Source organism: Lissotriton helveticus, chromosome 7 (assembly GCF_964261635.1).
Source record: "Lissotriton helveticus chromosome 7, aLisHel1.1, whole genome shotgun sequence".
Taxonomy (NCBI): domain Eukaryota; kingdom Metazoa; phylum Chordata; class Amphibia; order Caudata; family Salamandridae; genus Lissotriton; species Lissotriton helveticus.
The window spans coordinates 1,781,669,346-1,781,687,951 of record NC_136068.1 but is presented as its reverse complement, the minus strand read 5'-3'; positions in this window follow the sequence as shown (position 1 = coordinate 1,781,687,951).

Below are 18,606 nucleotides of genomic sequence, written 5' to 3'. Positions count from 1 at the left end.
GCCTAAGACAGGGAAATTGCCTCCTTCAGATTTACAGAGAGGATTAAAGGGAAGAGTTGTTTATTTGCCTTTAGATTTAAAGAAAAATATTGACACCATTGGCGTAGAAAAAGTGGAAGAGGAACCTCTAGTTATTCTAGTTAATGGCCTTGCTACAAAGAGTAATAAAATCTGGCAAGAATTAGTGGATGTTAGAAAAGTCAAAAAGGCAACGTTGTATTTAGTAAGAAACAATCAGTACTACAAAAATATATATGTAGGAGAAGAGGAAACAACTGAAGAAGAGGACAGTGATTCATCAGCTGGACAGATTGACAGATTTTTGAGTATTATAGTGTTCATCCTCTGCATTCCAAAGAAGTAATGGGGAATGCTATTGAGTTGATCCAAAGGAAGCCAAAGGAAGTCCCATAAGTGTATGGGAAGAAAGCTTGGAAGCTCGTTGTTTTCCTCAATTGTTTCCAACAGGTCAAGGTGGAAGATATGATGACCGACCTCTTCAAATTTCTGTGTCGGAATACCGGAGTTTAAGATTATATGCAGAAGATCCAAGATTTCGTCAATGCTTTCCATATTTGTTGAGTACATCTTCAAAATGTTTCGGCAAGGGACTTTATGGATAAAGTCCAAGTGGAAGACAGTATTTTGGAATCTCACCTAATCAATCTCATGGCATGTCAGCGTGGTACGAATGAGTATTGGTACCGTCATCATTGGGAATTGAAATGTATGCTAAGAAACGTAGGAACTCCTACATGGTTCCTCACTCTTAGCTGTGCTGAGTATGCCTGGGAAGACTTACTTGAATTTCTTCGAGAGGCAAATGGAAACATAGAAAATATAGAATTCAAGACACCTGGAGAACTGTGCTCTTTGGATCCAGTTAAATTTTGTAGGTATTTTAATCATCGATTTGAAGCTATGATGTCTTACATCACAAACAAAAAAAATCCTCCACTTGGAGAGGTTTTGGATTTCTTTTGGAGAAAGGAGTATCAAGCAAGAGGTGCTCCTCACACATATGCTGCTATGGATAAAAGATGCTCCCAAATTTAGAACAGATTCGGATGACACAGTGATGCGTTTCATGGAACAATATTCCACATGTGTTGTTCCGAAAAGTACAGAAGAAGACAATTTACGACATCAAGTCTTACGCTTTCAAACCCATTGCTGTGGAAAGTACTGTCGTCGAAAGTTCAAATCCAAGGAGAAGTTCTACACAAAATGTCGTTTTGGATTTCCACGACCAGTAATGTCTAAAGGAAGAGTGAACAATTTTATGTCTTCACTGCGACATACTGTGACAAGAAAATCACCGAAAAATACATACAACTTGAAAAGAAATGAAGAGTCCAAATACATAAATGACTACAACCCAGTCATTTTGTCCATGTGGAATGCTAACATGGATATTCAATATGTTGCTGTTTTTGCGCGTTTTAAAGGGAAAACTTCATTTTGGATTTGTTGCGATTAGTGGGCTTGTTAGGACATACCTGCACATAAAATTTGTCATCTGCACCGCTGTTTGGTGGCCCGTTAGCTGGACTGGGGGTTAGGCGCCATCTTGGGAGGGGAAGTGCCGGCAAGGGACGCCATCTTTGTTGGCGTTCTAGCTGTTGCTGCAGACATAGCACGATTGGGTGCTATTTAAACGTCCCCATGATGACGCGCAGCGGTGACGCGCAGCGGGCACGCCATAGGCGCGCCGGAGGCTCGCCAGAGGCGAGCCCATCTTTGCCCATCCGGGACCATCCGGGACCCGGGGCCAGAACCCCTGGCCCAAAATTGTATTACTCCAGATGTGAATTATTAGAGTTTAACATTGGTAAGTCCCACCTTGATCAGGATTGCATACATCTGTTAGCTCGGGAGGGCCTTCTGACTACATCTAAGAGCACAAGAGCGCGGCAGCGCTACTCCAATGTTCACGCTTTAAACTATGGCCTGTTGCATACGCGCTCTTTGCAGGGTCACAAGTTGGAGGTCTTTTCATTACTGGAAGACGGGGAGCTAGATGCCCTTGCGCTTACCGAAACATGGTTGGAGGATTGTTCGGCGCCGGATTTAGTGGCGGCCCTACCAGATAACTATCTGGCACTCCATTTCAATAGGGAGGGAGCCAAGAAAGGAGGTGGAGTAGCTCTTCTCTATCAGGCCCATTTCCGCGCCGAAAGGTTTCTATCCGAAACCCTGGGGGGCGCAGAGGTTATGGGGGTAAAACTCAGGCGGGGGGCGGTATGTGTGGTGTTTTTGGTGGTATACCGACCGCCTTGGGCTTCGCCAGAATTCCCGGCTCTCTTCATTAGATTGGTTCAGGATCTGCGTTCGAGATATGACAAAATGATTGTTGTCGGGGACTTCAACTACCATTGGGAAAAATCCCCTATAGAGGGGCAAGCGCTACAGATTGAGGAAGCAATTTCCTCTTTGGACTTCACTCAACAAGTGAAGGGACCGACACACGAGAAGGGACATATGCTTGATTTAGTTTGGACCACTATGCCAGTCCAGGGCTCTATAGAGATCTTGCCATGCGCCTGGTCTGACCACTCTTTAATAAGGGGCAGAATTCTATTGAACGGCCACCTGTCCAAGCCTGGGGAAGGTTGGAAAATGGCTCGGAAGTGGAGAAACATCGATGGGGAGAAAATGGTGCATCTCCTGGAAGAGTCTCCTCCAGTAAAGGAGCAGGACGCTAATATTGATGCCCTTTGTGGACACCTTCAGCATAGACTGGGGAGAGCCATTGATTTGGTGGCACCCCTTCGTAGGGTGAAGAAGGTGGAGAGAGGAGCTGGGGCTCCTTGGTAAAATGACTCCTTACGGGATATGAAACGTGGGGTGAGGAGGAAAGAACGAGCATGGCGGAAAGAGTATGACGCCACTGCCAAGAAAGAATATATTTCATCCTTAGCGACTTACAAACTAGCCATCCAAACTAGGAAGGCTGCTTTCTTTGAGGAAAGAATAGTTGCAGCTAGAAATCCACAGAAGGAAATCTTTCGGGTCCTGGCTGAGCTCAGGATAAACAAAGAGCAAAGCACTGAGTTCGCCCAGCAGGATTGCCAGAGGTTCCAGGACTTCTTTGTGAACAAGATCTCCGATATTCTGGGAGAAATTGCTGCAACTACACCCCTCGACTGTCCTCGCCCACCTGACCATATTGCCCCGCCGGATATTATACCGTTAGCTGAGTTCTCCCCAATTGCAAAACAGGAACTACTTACGATTACGGACCGAGTCAAATCCGGCTCTCAGGTTGATCCATGCCCTCCTGATGTGTTCAAATTGGCACTGCCAGGTATTGAGAAAGAAGTTCTGCATTTGTTGAACACTTCCCTTCACACAGGACAGGTCCCTCTAGCTTTTAAAGAGGCTCGCCTGATTCCTCTACTAAAAAAACCTGGATCGGACACGAAGTGTTTGAAGAACCTCCGACCCATTTCCCAGTTGCCTTTTTTGGCTAAGGTGATCGAGCAGCATGTGCTGGCATTGCTCTCAGGACATCTAGAGAGCAACAACCTGCTGGAGTCCAATCAGGCAGGGTTCCGTGCCAACCATAGCACGGAATTAGTCATGCTATCAATGCTGGAAGAATTGAGGAGTCGAGCTGATATAAAAACACCGAGCGCCCTGGTACTACTGGATCTCTCTGCGGCCTTTGATACCGTGTGTCATGAACAACTATTGTCGCGGTTGAGGTCTTTTGGTATCAGGGGTACAGCACATGCATGGCTTACATCATTCTTGCAGGGCAGGACACAAAGAGTACAGTTGGGGGATCTCCTTTCCACCTCTGCTCCCATCACTTGTGGGGTTCCACAGGGCTCTGCCCTGTCACCCTTACTCTTTAATATGTACTTGCAGCCATTAATTGCACTCCTGAATAGGATGGACTGCCTAGTATACAACTACGCCGATGACACCCAGATAATCATCCGGCTGGATGATGGCCCGGGAGCGTCTACCAGGTTGCAGGACATACTCAAAGCCACGGTTAATTGGATGTCCGAGAACTCCTTAAAAATCAACCCGGACAAGACGGAAGTGTTGCCTATTTCCATCTCGGGCAACCCCTGGAGCGAGAAATTCTGGCCTGTGGAGCTGGGTGTGCCACCGGAACCGGCGTCTGCAGTCAAAAGTCTGGGCCTGTACGTGGATGATAAACTTTCCATGAAAAAACAAGTCACCACGGTAGTGGGCACCTGTATAGGCCTGATGCGACAATTGAGGAAGATCTCTGCACTACTCTCATTTTCCACCTTGAGACATGTGGTTTCAGCCACAATCCTGGCTAGGCTGGATTATGGAAACTCCCTGTATATCGGTCTACCCCAGCGGCTGCTGGATAAGCTACAGGGGGTTATGAACGACGCAGCCCGGCTGGTTTACAAGAAACCTAGGACTGCCCACTCTTCCCCTCTGATGCAGGAGCTACATTGGCTCCCGATTCGGCAGAGGGTTGTATTTAAAGGATTGTGTATCGTACATAAGGCGCTGTATGGTAATGCACCAAGATACTTGAAATCCCGCCTGTCCCCTTATACACCGAGCAGGACTTTGCGCTCGTCGGACGCTACCCTCTTGTCCCAATCCCGGTTTAAATTGGCCACGGTGGGGGGACGTGCTTTCTCCAACACACTCCCGGCTCTGTGGAACAAACTGGCCCCAGAACTAAGGAAGGAATGCAATTTGTTATCCTTCAGAAAAAAGTTAAAAACCGCACTGTTCAAGCAAGCATGGAGTAGCCTCTAGGCGTTGGGTTAAGATCAAGTAAATACCGAGCCCCACTACGTAATCTGGACAAACAGCGCTTAGAGACCCCGGTGGTTATAACGCGCTATACAAATTAAATAAATAAATAAACTCTATTGCTGTGGCTCGATATGTAACGTCTTACATCACAAAATCAGAAAAGACGGAACTGAAGGAAATGTGGGAGGATATTTCGCATGAAAAGAGCCTAAGTAAGAAATTATACAGTTACAGTCTGAAGATGTTGTTGAATCGAGAAATTGGAGCATATGAATGTTCAGATCGGTTATCATCAGCAGGTCTGTGTGCCAAATCGAGATCCATCATTTGGGTTAGTCTAGGTCTTGCTGCAACACGAAACCGAAGTCTGCACAAGAAATTGAGTATTTGGCGGAGTTTCAACCAAAGAGTACAGATATTTTGAAGACAAACATGTCGGATACATATTATCCAAATAGAAGTAGTCATCTTGAGAACGTTTGTCTCTATGAAGTACTGCGAAGCTATACTTTTAAGAGGAATATGACAGAAGATATCAATAAAGGAGTATATGCTGTAAGTGGATGTGAAGGATGTCTGCTGAAACAAAGAAAAGGACATTTGATTAATCATCGTAAATTGAGTTGCGAATCTCCTGATAAAAGGAATTTTACTATTTAGCTCTTTTGCAACTCTTTAAGCCATGGCGTTCAGAAGAGGAACTACTTGGAGATTTTCTCAGTTTTGAAGATTCTTTCAATGCAACCAAGGATACCATAGAATGTCCTGTTTTTTCAAATTATCTGCAAATGTTGAACAATGAAATACAGCAAGAAGCTACCATTGCAGCAGAGATTGCTAAAGACAGTTCTCAAGACAGTCAGAGTTCTGCTTCGTTGAGTCAGGATCCACTAGGAGGACCAATTATCCAAAATGAAGTTGCCACTGCCATGGAAGAGGTGGAAAGAGCCATGGAACAAGCTCAGGAGGATGTAGTTAATTTAGAAGATTTGGAAAATCAACTAAACGTGGAGCAGAAAAAAATGTATGATGAAGTCACAGAACAGATTGAGCATGGTTTACGTCATGATAAAAAAGAGTGCTCATGTACGTCATTTGAACCTGTCCGACTGTATGTGAGTGGAGAAGCCGGAACTGGGAAAAGTTTTCTGATTAAATCAATTGCAACTTATCTGCAGAAAAGAACAGAGTCATCACTGTCTTGTGTTGTTACTGCTCCAACTGGGTTGGCAGCACATAACATTAAAGGGATTACTTTACATCGTTTATTGATGCTGCCAGTAAAGCATGATAATAAATTACAATACCACAAGCTATCTGGAGAAGCTTGTTGTGAAGTTGGTAGAGTCCTGAAGAAAATGAAACTTCTTATCATCGATGAGGTAGGCATGGTTTCAAATGTGATGCTTGCTTTTGTGCATTTAAGAATGCAACAAATTCTTGAAACAGAGTATGATGTGTTATTTGGAGGCAAACACATCATTGTTGGAGATCTACTGCAGCTAACTCCAGTGAAAGGACAACCAGTGTTTAAGATGCTTACGTATGAAGATACAAGAAAGTGCCTAGGAAGCATTGGAAATGTGAATATCTGGTTATATTTTAAATATGCATAACTGCTTCACAACATGCGACAGGCAAAGGATGAAGATTATAAAAATATTCTACAAGATGTAAGAATTGGAAAATTAACTGAACATGGCAAAGAAGCTTTACAGTCACGATTAATTTCAAATTTGTTTCCAAAGGATAATATTCTCCCAGAGATTATTTATCAGAAAATTGCTGAAAAAAAACTGTAATATGCTTGATGCCAACTCTTTGAGAATGTTCAGTCTTCAACAACAAAATGTTAGAGTTAGAACATCAAGAGATTGTGAAACTGGAAGCTATTGATAAAATAGAGCACGAAGGAGTTACTATTGTTTTGTCAGAAAAGTTGAAATCAAAGTTGGATTCTTTAGAGAACACAATTTCTAAAACTGCTGGTTTTGAAAAGACTCTATATGTATGTTTAAATTGTCGTATAATTTTACGACGGAATTTAAATGTGGAAAGAGGTTTAGTAAATGGGTCATGTTGTTGATTTTGTGAATTACCGAAATAGAGATGGAATTGAATTTTTGAAAATTAAATCTGATGGAATTGAAGAAGTACAACAGTTTAGTCATTGTTCTGTTCGATTTTTTCTTGTGAAATATTTATATGTCCGCCGAAAACAGTTTTCTGTTTCTTTGTCATATGCAGTAATGTATGTGAGGTGCTCCTCACATACATATGCTGCTATGGATAAAAGATGCTCCCAAATTTAGAACAGATTCGGATGACACAGTGATGCGTTTCATGGAACAATATTCCACATGTGTTGTTCCGAAAAGTACAGAAGAAGACAATTTACGACATCAAGTCTTACGCTTTCAAACCCGTTGCTGTGGAAAGTACTGTTGTCGAAAGTTCAAATCCAAGGAGAAGTTCTACACAAAATGTCGTTTTGGATTTCCACGACCAGTTTCTAGTTAATGGCCTTGCTACAAAGAGTAATAAAATCTGGCAAGAATTAGTGGATGTTAGAAAAGTCAAAAAGGCAACGTTGTATTTAGTAAGAAACAATCAGTACTACAAAAATATATATGTAGGAGAAGAGGAAACAACTGAAGAAGAGGACAGTGATTCATCAGCTGGACAGATTGAAAAAGTAGATGTGTCTAGAAGTGAACAGATTTTTGAGTATTATAGTGTTCATCCTCTGCATTCCAAAGAAGTAATGGGGAATGCTATTGAGTTGATCCAAAGGAAGCCAAAGGAAGTCCCATAAGTGTATGGGAAGAAAGCTTGGAAGCTCGTTGTTTTCCTCAATTGTTTCCAACAGGTCAAGGTGGAAGATATGATGACCGACCTGCTCAAATTTCTGCGTCGGAATACCGGAGTTTAAGATTATATGCAGAAGATCCAAGATTTCGTCAATGCTTTCCATATTTGTTGAGTACATCTTCAAAATGTTTCGGCAAGGGACTTTATGGATAAAGTCCAAGTGGAAGACAGTATTTTGGAATCTCACCTAATCAATCTCATGGCATGTCAGCGTGGTACGAATGAGTATTGGTACCGTCATCATTGGGAATTGAAATGTATGCTAAGAAACGTAGGAACTCCTACATGGTTCCTCACTCTTAGCTGTGCTGAGTATGCCTGGGAAGACTTACTTGAATTTCTTCGAGAGGCAAATGGAAACATAGAAAATATAGAATTCAAGACACCTGGAGAACTGTGCTCTTTGGATCCAGTTAAATTTTGTAGGTATTTTAATCATCGATTTGAAGCTATGATGTCTTACATCACAAACAAAAAAAATCCTCCACTTGGAGAGGTTTTGGATTTCTTTTGGAGAAAGGAGTATCAAGCAAGAGGTGCTCCTCACATACATATGCTGCTATCGATAAAAGATGCTCCCAAATTTAGAACAGATTCGGATGACACAGTGATGCGTTTCATGGAACAATATTCCACATGTGTTGTTCTGAAAAGTACAGAAGAAGACAATTTACGACATCAAGTCTTACGCTTTCAAACCCATTGCTGTGGAAAGTACTGTTGTCGAAAGTTAAAATCCAAGGAGAAGTTCTACACAAAATGTCGTTTTGGATTTCCACGACCAGTAATATCTAAAGGAAGAGTGAACAATTTTATGTCTTCACTGCGACATACTGTGACAAGAAAATCACCGAAAAATACATACAACTTGAAAAGAAATGAAGAGTCCAAATACATAAATGACTACAACCCAGTCATTTTGTCCATGTGGAATGCTAACATGGATATTCAATATGTTGCTGACAACTCTATTGCTGTGGCTCGATATGTAACGTCTTACATCACAAAATCAGAAAAGACGGAACTGAAGGAAATGTGGGAGGATATTTCGCATGAAAAGAGCCTAAGTAAGAAATTATACAGTTACAGTCTGAAGATGTTGTTGCATCGAGAAATTGGAGCATATGAATGTTCAGATCGGTTATCATCAGCAAGTCTGTATGCCAAATCAAGATCCATCATTTGGGTGAGTTAAGGTCTTGCTGCAACACGAAACCGAAGTCTGCACAAGAAATTGAGTATTTGGCGGAGTTTCAACCAAAGAGTACAGATATTTTGAAGACAAACATGTCGGATACATATTATCCAAATAGAAGTAGTCATCTTGAGAACGTTTGTCTCTATGAAGTACTGCAAAGCTATACTTTTAAGAGGAATATGACAGAAGATATCAATAAAGGAGTATATGCTGTAAGTGGATGTGAAGGATGTCTGGTGAAACAAAGAAAAGGACATTTGATTAATCATCGTAAATTGAGTTGCGAATCTCCTGATAAAAGGAATTTTACTATTTAGCTCTTTTGCAACTCTTTAAGCCATGGCGTTCAAAAGAGGAACTACTAGGAGATTTTCTCAGTTTTGAAGATTCTTTCAATGCAACCAAGGATACCATAGAATGTCCTGTTTTTTCAAATTATCTGCAAATGTTGAACGATGAAATACAGCAAGAAGCTACCATTGCAGCAGAGATTGCTAAAGACAGTTCTCAAGACAGTCAGAGTTCTGCTTCGTTGAGTCAGGATCCACTAGGAGGACCAATTATCCAAAATGAAGTTGCCACTGCCATGGAAGAGGTGGAAAGAGCCATGGAACAAGCTCAGGAGGATGTAGTTAATTTAGAAGATTTGGAAAATCAACTAAACGTGGAGCAGAATTTTTTTTATGATGAAGTCACAGAACAGATTGAGCATGGTTTACGTCATGATAAAAAAGAGTGCTCATGTACGTCATTTGAACCTGTCCGACTGTATGTGAGTGGAGAAGCCGGAACTGGGAAAAGTTTTCTGATTAAATCAATTGCAACTTATCTGCAGAAAAGAACAGAGTCATCACTGTCTTGTGTTGTTACTGCTCCAACTGGGTTGGCAGCACATAACATTAAAGGGATTACTTTACATCGTTTATTGATGCTGCCAGTAAAGCATGATAATAAATTACAATACCACAAGCTATCTGGAGAAGCTTGTTGTGAAGTTGGTAGAGTCCTGAAGAAAATGAAACTTCTTATCATCGATGAGGTAGGCATGGTTTCAAATGTGATGCTTGCTTTTGTGCATTTAAGAATGCAACAAATTCTTGAAACAGAGTATGGTGTGTTATTTGGAGGCAAACACATCATTGTTGGAGATCTACTGCAGCTAACTCCAGTGAAAGGACAACCAGTGTTTAAGATGCTTACGTATGAAGATACAAGAAAGTGCCTAGGAAGCATTGGAAATGTGAATATCTGGTTATATTTTAAATATGCATAACTGCTTCACAACATGCGACAGGCAAAGGATGAAGATTATAAAAATATTCTACAAGATGTAAGAATTGGAAAATTAACTGAACATGGCAAAGAAGCTTTACAGTCACGATTAATTTCAAATTTGTTTCCAAAGGAGAATATTCTCCCAGAGATTATTTATCAGAAAATTGCTGAAAAAAAACTGTAGTATGCTTGATGCCAACTCTTTGAGAATGTTCAGTCTTCAACAACAAAATGTTAGAGTTAGAACATCAAGAGATTGTGAAACTGGAAGCTATTGATAAAATAGAGCACAAAGGAGTTACTATTGTTTTGTCAGAAAAGTTGAAATCAAAGTTGGATTCTTTAGAGAACACAATTTCTAAAACTGCTGGTTTTGAAAAGACTCTATATGTATGTTTAAATTGTCGTATAATTTTACGACGGAATTTAAATGTGGAAAGAGGTTTAGTAAATGGAGCAATGGGTCATGTTGTTGATTTTGTGAATTACCGAAATAGAGATGAAATTGAATTTTTGAAAATTAAATTTGATGGAATTGAAGAAGTACAACAGTTTAGTCATTGTTCTGTTCGATTTTTTCTTGTGAAATATTTATATGTCCGCCGAAAACAGTTTTCTGTTTCTTTGTCATATGCAGTAACTATTCATAAATCTCCAGGTTTAAGTGTAGATAGTGCTTTGATGAATATTGGAAGTTCTGTCTTCAAGGAGGGTATGCCATATGTTGCTTTATCTCGAGTCAGAACTTTATCTGGATTGTACTTGATTGATTTTGATGAGACAAAGATGTCTGGAGACTGGAAAACAGGTGTAACTTCTCTGAAAGCCAAAGAAGAATGATGAACATGGGAGGGGTCTTTGAGAAATGTGGCAGTGATAGAACAAATATAGAAAGTGTTTCTGATATTCGAAATGATTTAGACATATGTTCTGGTATGACTAAATTTTCTGAGGATATACAGCAAGATTGTCAGGAATTTCTAATGTACATGCTTGCTATATTGCAATAGGAAAGTATAGATGTTGAAAATCTTTTTGGCCTTTCTTATAAATGGCAACATGTCTGCGATAATTGTTCCTTTTCAAGTAGTACAACAGTGGATACTGAACGATTTATATATTTGACTTTACCAGACTGCAAATCAGTGTCTTTTAATAATCTAGCTACAGCAGCTGATCAAAACATGGTTTGTACCCCATGTAACTCTGCAATGCTATCAACATTATTTATACAAAGATATGGACAGTACGTAATTTTAATGTTCCAGCGATGTAGACCTGATGGAACTAAATTAACAACTTTAATTCAACATTTTGTGGCTTCTCAATTATCAATTTCAGGAAGAACCTTTGTAACAGTAGCAATTATTTTCCATGATCAATGAAAAATGAGTTTCTCGGGTAAATGTTGATAATATATGTTTTTACATAAGTTTGTAATGATACTCAATTGATTTTCAAACAACGTTTGCCTTATGACTTAAAAAATTCTTACCTAGGGGTCGATTCCGATTCGGGAAAAAAAACGTCCGTACGATTTGTATCCGGACCCCTCTCCGTACGAATTGTACCCGTCCGTCCGAGTCGCAAAGTACGATCTGTATTCTGTGAATCCGTCCGAATCGTCGCGATCCGTACGTATTGCAAGGCTGAAACGGTGAACCGTACGACGCGTACACATATAGTACGACTAGTACACATGCCGTACGACCCGACGAGTACGATCCGGACCGAGGTATGAGGACGCTATTCGTACGGTTCACGTAAGGTAAGGGCGAGTCCTACGGAAAAGCACACAAACACATACACACCGTACAGTCCGTACCCCCCATAATCGCAGGGGTACGCACCGTACCCCTGCGATCATGGGGTGTATGAGCCGTACCCCCATTGTACGATCGGTGTACGAGCCGTACCCCCATTGTACGATCGGTGTATGAGCCGTACCCCAAGTACGGTCGGTGTACGAGCCGTACCCCCATTGTACGATCGGTGTACGAGCCGTACCCCATGTACGATCGGTGTACGAGCCGTACCCCCATTGTACGATCGGTGTACAAGCCGTACCCCCATTGTACGATCGGTGTACGAGCCATACACCCATCGTACAATGGGGGTACGGCTCGTACACCGATCGTACAATGGGGGTATGGCTCGTACACCGATCGAACAATGGGGGTACGGCTCGTACACCCCATGATCGCAGGGGTACGGTGCGTACCCCTGCGATCATGGGGGGTACGCACCGTACCCGGGGAGGGGCGTTTTGTACCTGTTTCGGCACGAACTCTGCTTTTACGGCTGTATTCAGCTCCCGTCGAAAAAGGGTCGTACGGTGCGTACCCAACACGTATCGTACTTGCTGGGTTGTAAAAACCAGCCGCGAACCGTACAGATGTCACGTACAGCGGGTTCCGAGGGAGAATCGTACGGAGATTAGAGTCGTACGGTGTCTTGTACGACTCGTATGGAGTACGGCTCCTGGTACGAATTGTACTTCGTCGCACGTGCGGGACGTTTACAGGTATGATTCGTATGGGGAAAAAACGCTCCGTACAACGATTCGTAGCGCTTTTTACCAGATCGGAATCGACCCCCTAGTGTTTTTAGAACCAACATTTTAGTGAAAGTAATTGGACAATGAAGATTGGAGCAGTTAATAAAAGTAAGTGTGTTGTTCAAAATTAGTTTTTGAGTGAAAGTGATCAAGATAATTAGTAAACTGGTAGTTGTCACAGAGGTAGTATAAGTGTATCACATAGTGAGTGATATCAATATTATAGGAAATGTTTATCAAGAGTAAGTCAGAGGTGCAAATATAATTATTGTTAGATGATGAAATAGATGTTGGACTTTTCATTCCGAAAGTCGGGTAAATGGAAGTTGAAAACTACTAATAAGTAATTTCCAAAAAGAGGACTTTCTGTATACCATTTGGCCATGTGAAAAGGTATGTAAATGAAGAATACGTATTTCGGGTAAATGTGGTTAATATATGTTTCTATATCACTTTAGTTTGAGAGTATAATAATGAGATACTGTATCTTAGAAATTGCTGTTTGGAAGAAAACATTTAAGATATGTTTTTCTAAGTTTTATGGGTTTTTTAAATCTATCATTTTGATGGGTGTTTTTTTTGCCCGCTGTGATATGATGAATAGTATTGAACTCACTGTTTTTAGTGAAAATCAATATATTCTGAGAACAGCAAAAATAAACCATATAACATGTTATACAAGTTAATTTGCATTTTGTATTGTGAAATATATATTATAACTGATTTGTTTACTCTCTTCCACAGATATTACATTTATAAGGTAAGTACGACTAATAAAAAATACATTTTCATTACTTTTTTATTTCTGTTTCTGTCTATCCTTCCCTTACTGCCTCTCTCTTAACCTCACTGCTTTCATCCCTTCAGTTTCTCACTCCCTTTCTCTTATGTTCACTCCCTTTAACTCATTCACTGTTTGTCACTTACTTTTTTTTGCTCCTTCACTCAGTCCCCTTCTCTCACTGTTTCCTTCACTCCCTCTATTTCCTCACTCTTTTACTCTTCTTGTCTCATGCTCACTCGCCTTTATTCATCCTCTATCACCTCTGTTTTGTCAAACTTACTGTCATTCTTTTACCCTACGTCACCCCTGTCCCTTTATTTAGCTTCCCTCTTTTATCCTCATTCCCTATACTTCACTCCTCTTCTTCTTAGTCTTCTCACCCACTCATGTTAAGTCAGTTCCTCTGTTTCACTCCCCTTCACCTCTCTTTCCTTCCTTTGCTGACTCACTAATTTCCCTTCTGTCACTCACCTAACTGCACTTCAAACACACCTTCACAAAACTCCCTGTGTCCTCTTACTTATTCTGTACTCTTCCATCACTCCCTCTCTCTTAGACTCACTCTTGTTAACGCACCTGACCTAATTCCCCCTTCCCTCTCCCTCATTTCCCTTCCCTAACTCCTCTTTCCTTTTTCTCCTGCTATGTCTCTTGTATTGTGAATAATGTAGTATAACTGATTTGTTTTTTCGTTTCCACAGATATTTCATTTACAAGGTAAGTACGACTGACCCCAAAAACTTTTTTATTTCTCTTTTTGTCTATCCTTCCATCGCTCCCTGTCTCTTAGTGTGACTCTCCATCACCTCATTCTGTCAGTCCTTTTCCCTCACCTACACTACCTCATTTTCCGTTCTTTGATCCCTCACTGAGTTTCCTTCTATCACTCCTTCCTTCATTCCCTGTGTGTAGTCAATCACTCACTCATCATCATCAATCACTCCCCATCAACACCGGGGATGCCTGGCTCCACCTTGGGGATTCCCAGTAGGGACCATCCCACAGGGAAAGCCAGGACGGGTTCCCTAGTGGTATACAGCGCCGGGACGCCCCTTTGCTGGGGCAGCTGTGCGCTTTACAAGTATACAACATTTAACATTTAACATTTAACTCCCATTGTCTCACGCTCACTTGACTTTATCCACCCTCTATCATTTGTCTTTCTTCAACTTCACTGTCCTCCTCTCACTCACCTCACCCTTCTTTTGTTAGGCTGCTTCCCTCAGTACCCTTTATTCCTATCCTTCACTCCCCTTCTCCTTTCTTGTTTCCCTCACTTACCTTTTCTCAGCTCATCTGATTTACTCCCTTTCACCTCTCTTTCCTTCTTTTGCTCCCTTACTCATTAACCTACCCTCACTCACCTTACTCCACTTCACGTACTCCTTCTGTCACTCCCTTTGAACTCTGACATCCTCACTTCTGTTTCTTCACAGTCTCTCTGTTAGCCTTACTTCCTCTGTCCCTTCACTGTCTCACTGCCCTTCTCTTATACTCACTCTCTTTAACTCACCCACACTCCATCACTTGTCTTTCTTTGCTCCCTTACTCAGTCCCTTTCTCTCACTATTCCCTTCACCCCCTCTGTGTCCTCACTCCCCTTGTCTCACGCTCATTCGCCATCTCTCTTTTGACTGTGCTATGTCTTCCTTTGCTTTTTCCATGTTTCTCTGTGTGTGTGCCATCTTACCCTCTACTTGTTCTATCTCACTCTCTGCCTGCACCATCTTACTCTCAACCTGTGGCATATGTCCCTCTGCATGTGCCATCTATCTTTCTTGACTCTTAATCTCCTTCCTTCTCTCTTGTATTATGAAATATACATTGTATGCATTATAATTTATTTGTTTCTTGTGTTTTACAGATATTATATTTAAGAAAATATTTTCTTTAAGTTTTTTAATAGTTTAGAGGGTAAGTATATGAAATAAAAAACTTTTTTCGCATCAGTGTCTAAGTTTTTATTATTTATAAGGTAAGTATGAGAATCAAAAATAAGTTTGTTATTACTCTCTTATTGTGACAGAATAAGTGTCTCACTCTTTCTCAGTCCCTTGCTCCCTGATAGTGCTAGAGACGTCTAAGAATTCGTTATTTACCACTCAATACAATTGGGTGGTAAATAAGGAATTCCTGTGTACATGCACATCTGTGCATGTACACCTGTGCCATGTGGCACACATACATTCCCTAAGGGCATGTATGTGTGTCACATTGCACACAAGCCAAAAATAGGGGTCCAACAGGGTGTCAAAGTGACACCCTGTTCCCCCTGGTAGGATTCGGTATTTACCGATTTGGTAATTACCGAATCGGTATTTGCCTTGAAGCCCATAGGAATCAATGGCAAATACAGATTCGGTAATTATCGAATCGGTAATTACCGAATTTTACCGAATCGGTAATTAATTCGGCAAAAATACCTACATCCCCATTGCCAGTTCTTAAATACCGAATTGGTATGATTCGGTATTTAAGAAGTGGTAATCTGGGATTACCTACATCAGGTCCTCTAGAATTTTTGAGTAGGTAAATCGAGATTACGTACATTTGGCCCATTGAGTTGTAACATATTTATATACATATGTTACATTTCAGTGCTTTGGAAGTAGTACAGTATACTATAGGTAAACACCTTATAGGTTTATGCTGTACCACATCCTTATAGTTTTGCACTTTGACATTCACTATGACAAACTTTTACATACAAACATAGAAATTTAGTTCTTTTTTTAACCAGTAGAGGTAGTTCTAAAAAGAACTGTTTTTTTTGTTTTTGTTTTACTAGAGAAACGATGTAAAAAATGAAATTTTTAAACTAAACAACTGTTCAACTGGAACAAACTATGAGAAAAAAAATAAAAAAAACTTATGGGGTGCACCTGTGGTTCCTGTTCTTCTGTAGGATTACTTGCATTGACTCTTGGTCAAAGGCTATCAGTTTACTGCAATGTATACACTGCATCATTAGATTTTTCAGCTCTGGCTGAATGAATGTTTGCCATCATTGAGGCTGGCATTGGTGGTACTCTAGATGCTGAAGCAGAAGTGCTAGGATGAGAAGTGGAGAAGTGTGGCTCAGGGGTTAGAGGCAGCAGACCCGGAAGCTGAGATCGGTCCTGGACCAGGGTTCAATTCCCCGCCTCGGCGGGTCTTGGGCTAAAAATTCCACGGACTCGATAATTCTCGCCCCGGTGCCTCCTCGACTCACGGGTTCACACTCTGCGACTCTGGGCAATAGCTTGCTTAATCTCCACAACGGCCCCTCGCGGCGGGATGCCTGACTTTCACCTTGTGGATACCCTGCTATCTCACAGGGGAATACCAGGAAGGGTTCCCAAAGCAAGCGCCGGGAAACCCACTGCGGGTAGCTGTGCGCTATATAAGCTCAACTACATACATACATACATACATACATGAGAGCCCTCCTCCTCCCTCCTTCTGTAATCTTTGCGCCTTATCCTTTAACCAATTATTTGGGTGTAGGTTTTTAACATGCCGCTCCATGCTGTAGGTTCCAAATGAATATTTTTTAGTTGGATCTCCCCTTGACAGCACTGACTGACAGATCTTGCAGGTGACAAATTGCGCATTTACTTTTTTCTTATCCTCCGGAAAACTGAAACATTTCCAAACTATTCATTCTTTTTTTTTAGTTATATGAGGTTCCTCTGCAACAAATTATTCAGATGAAGAATGGTCTGATTCAGGTTGTTCAGCCATTTTAAAAAAAAAGTTAAATAAGTAGATGTCTGGAGACTGGAAAACAGGTGTTACTTCTTTGAAAGCCAAAGTAGAATGATGAACATGGGAGGGGTCTTTCAACAATTGGAGTAGGAAGTAATATAAACCAATGAAATCTTTTGTTATAAGGTCACATGGTTGGACGTAAGCTTACGGCGTGTTTACGGAGCATTTACGTAAGCTTACGTAAGCTTACGGTGCATTTACGTATTATTTACAGAGCGGTTACGTCATCTTACGATGAGCTTACGTAGTACGCACCCTCGCGAGATTTATAATTGCTTTAATAAAATTATATATGGTCTTTAAAAGTTTAAATTAACATGTTCTTTATTATCCCAGATAATGTGTACCTTTACATTGTGCAATGAATACGTAGATATAACGATTTAAAGTTTATAAAACTTTCGGGGGTAAGAGCTCAAAGCTTTTACGGTGCGCGGACGGAGCTCTTATGTTGCGTGCACGTGCGACGTACCCTCGCGAGAATTGTTACTACTTCAAAAAAGTAATATACTGTTGTTAAAAGTTTTAAAAAAACATTTTCTACATTAAAGCAGATATTCTCTACCTTTAAAATCTACGTTCAAAACGTAGATATTATGTTTTAGAAATTTAAAAAATGTGTCGGGGTAAGAGCCCCGCCAGTAGGTAATACACATATATATATTCACTGAAAAAACCCATAGGTTTCAGGTCATATATAGCTAGGAATTAGCATTTAAAAACCATTGAAATTGCTCCTATATAGTTAGTTGTACTAACTATATTTCGCGCACCTGCAATCCACTGCTGATGATGTCACATATTACATCATTCGTGACATGGTCAGTGACATCACTGATGGCATCTCAAATGACATCACTGATGACTAATCGAAATGGTACTGGAAATTTTAAGGGTAAAGGGCATGGAGCAGCTCAACTGGGTGGTGCTACGCTATTACCCGGGACTGAACCAGAGTGGGATGTAGCACAATATGCCCCCAGTAATGTTAATACCCTTATTGTACAGGAAACTTCAGCTAACCCACCTTGCTCTGTTTCTACTATAAACCAAGAGACACTTGAAGTAATTGCGGATACAGAGTCAATTGATTCAGCAGGCAACTTTTATTCGATGTCGGACTTATCCAATGCTCTGGATTTGGAGAGCTTGGATGGGGAATGGAGAGATGAGTTAAGTGTAACCAGCTTAACTAGCTCGGCGCAGTTAGAGGATGGGATGAATTTAGTAATTGGAGAGAATGGGAAGAATGAGACATCCCCTTCCGCTAGGATAGAGTGGGGGGCCGAAGAGAACACAGTTCGTAAGATTCCATTGGCTAATGATAGACCCACTCCTTCAAATCCAGGGGATGGAAACAGTCAAGGCTCTGAAATTACTTTAAGCACTCTCTATCAAGTCATGCTCCAA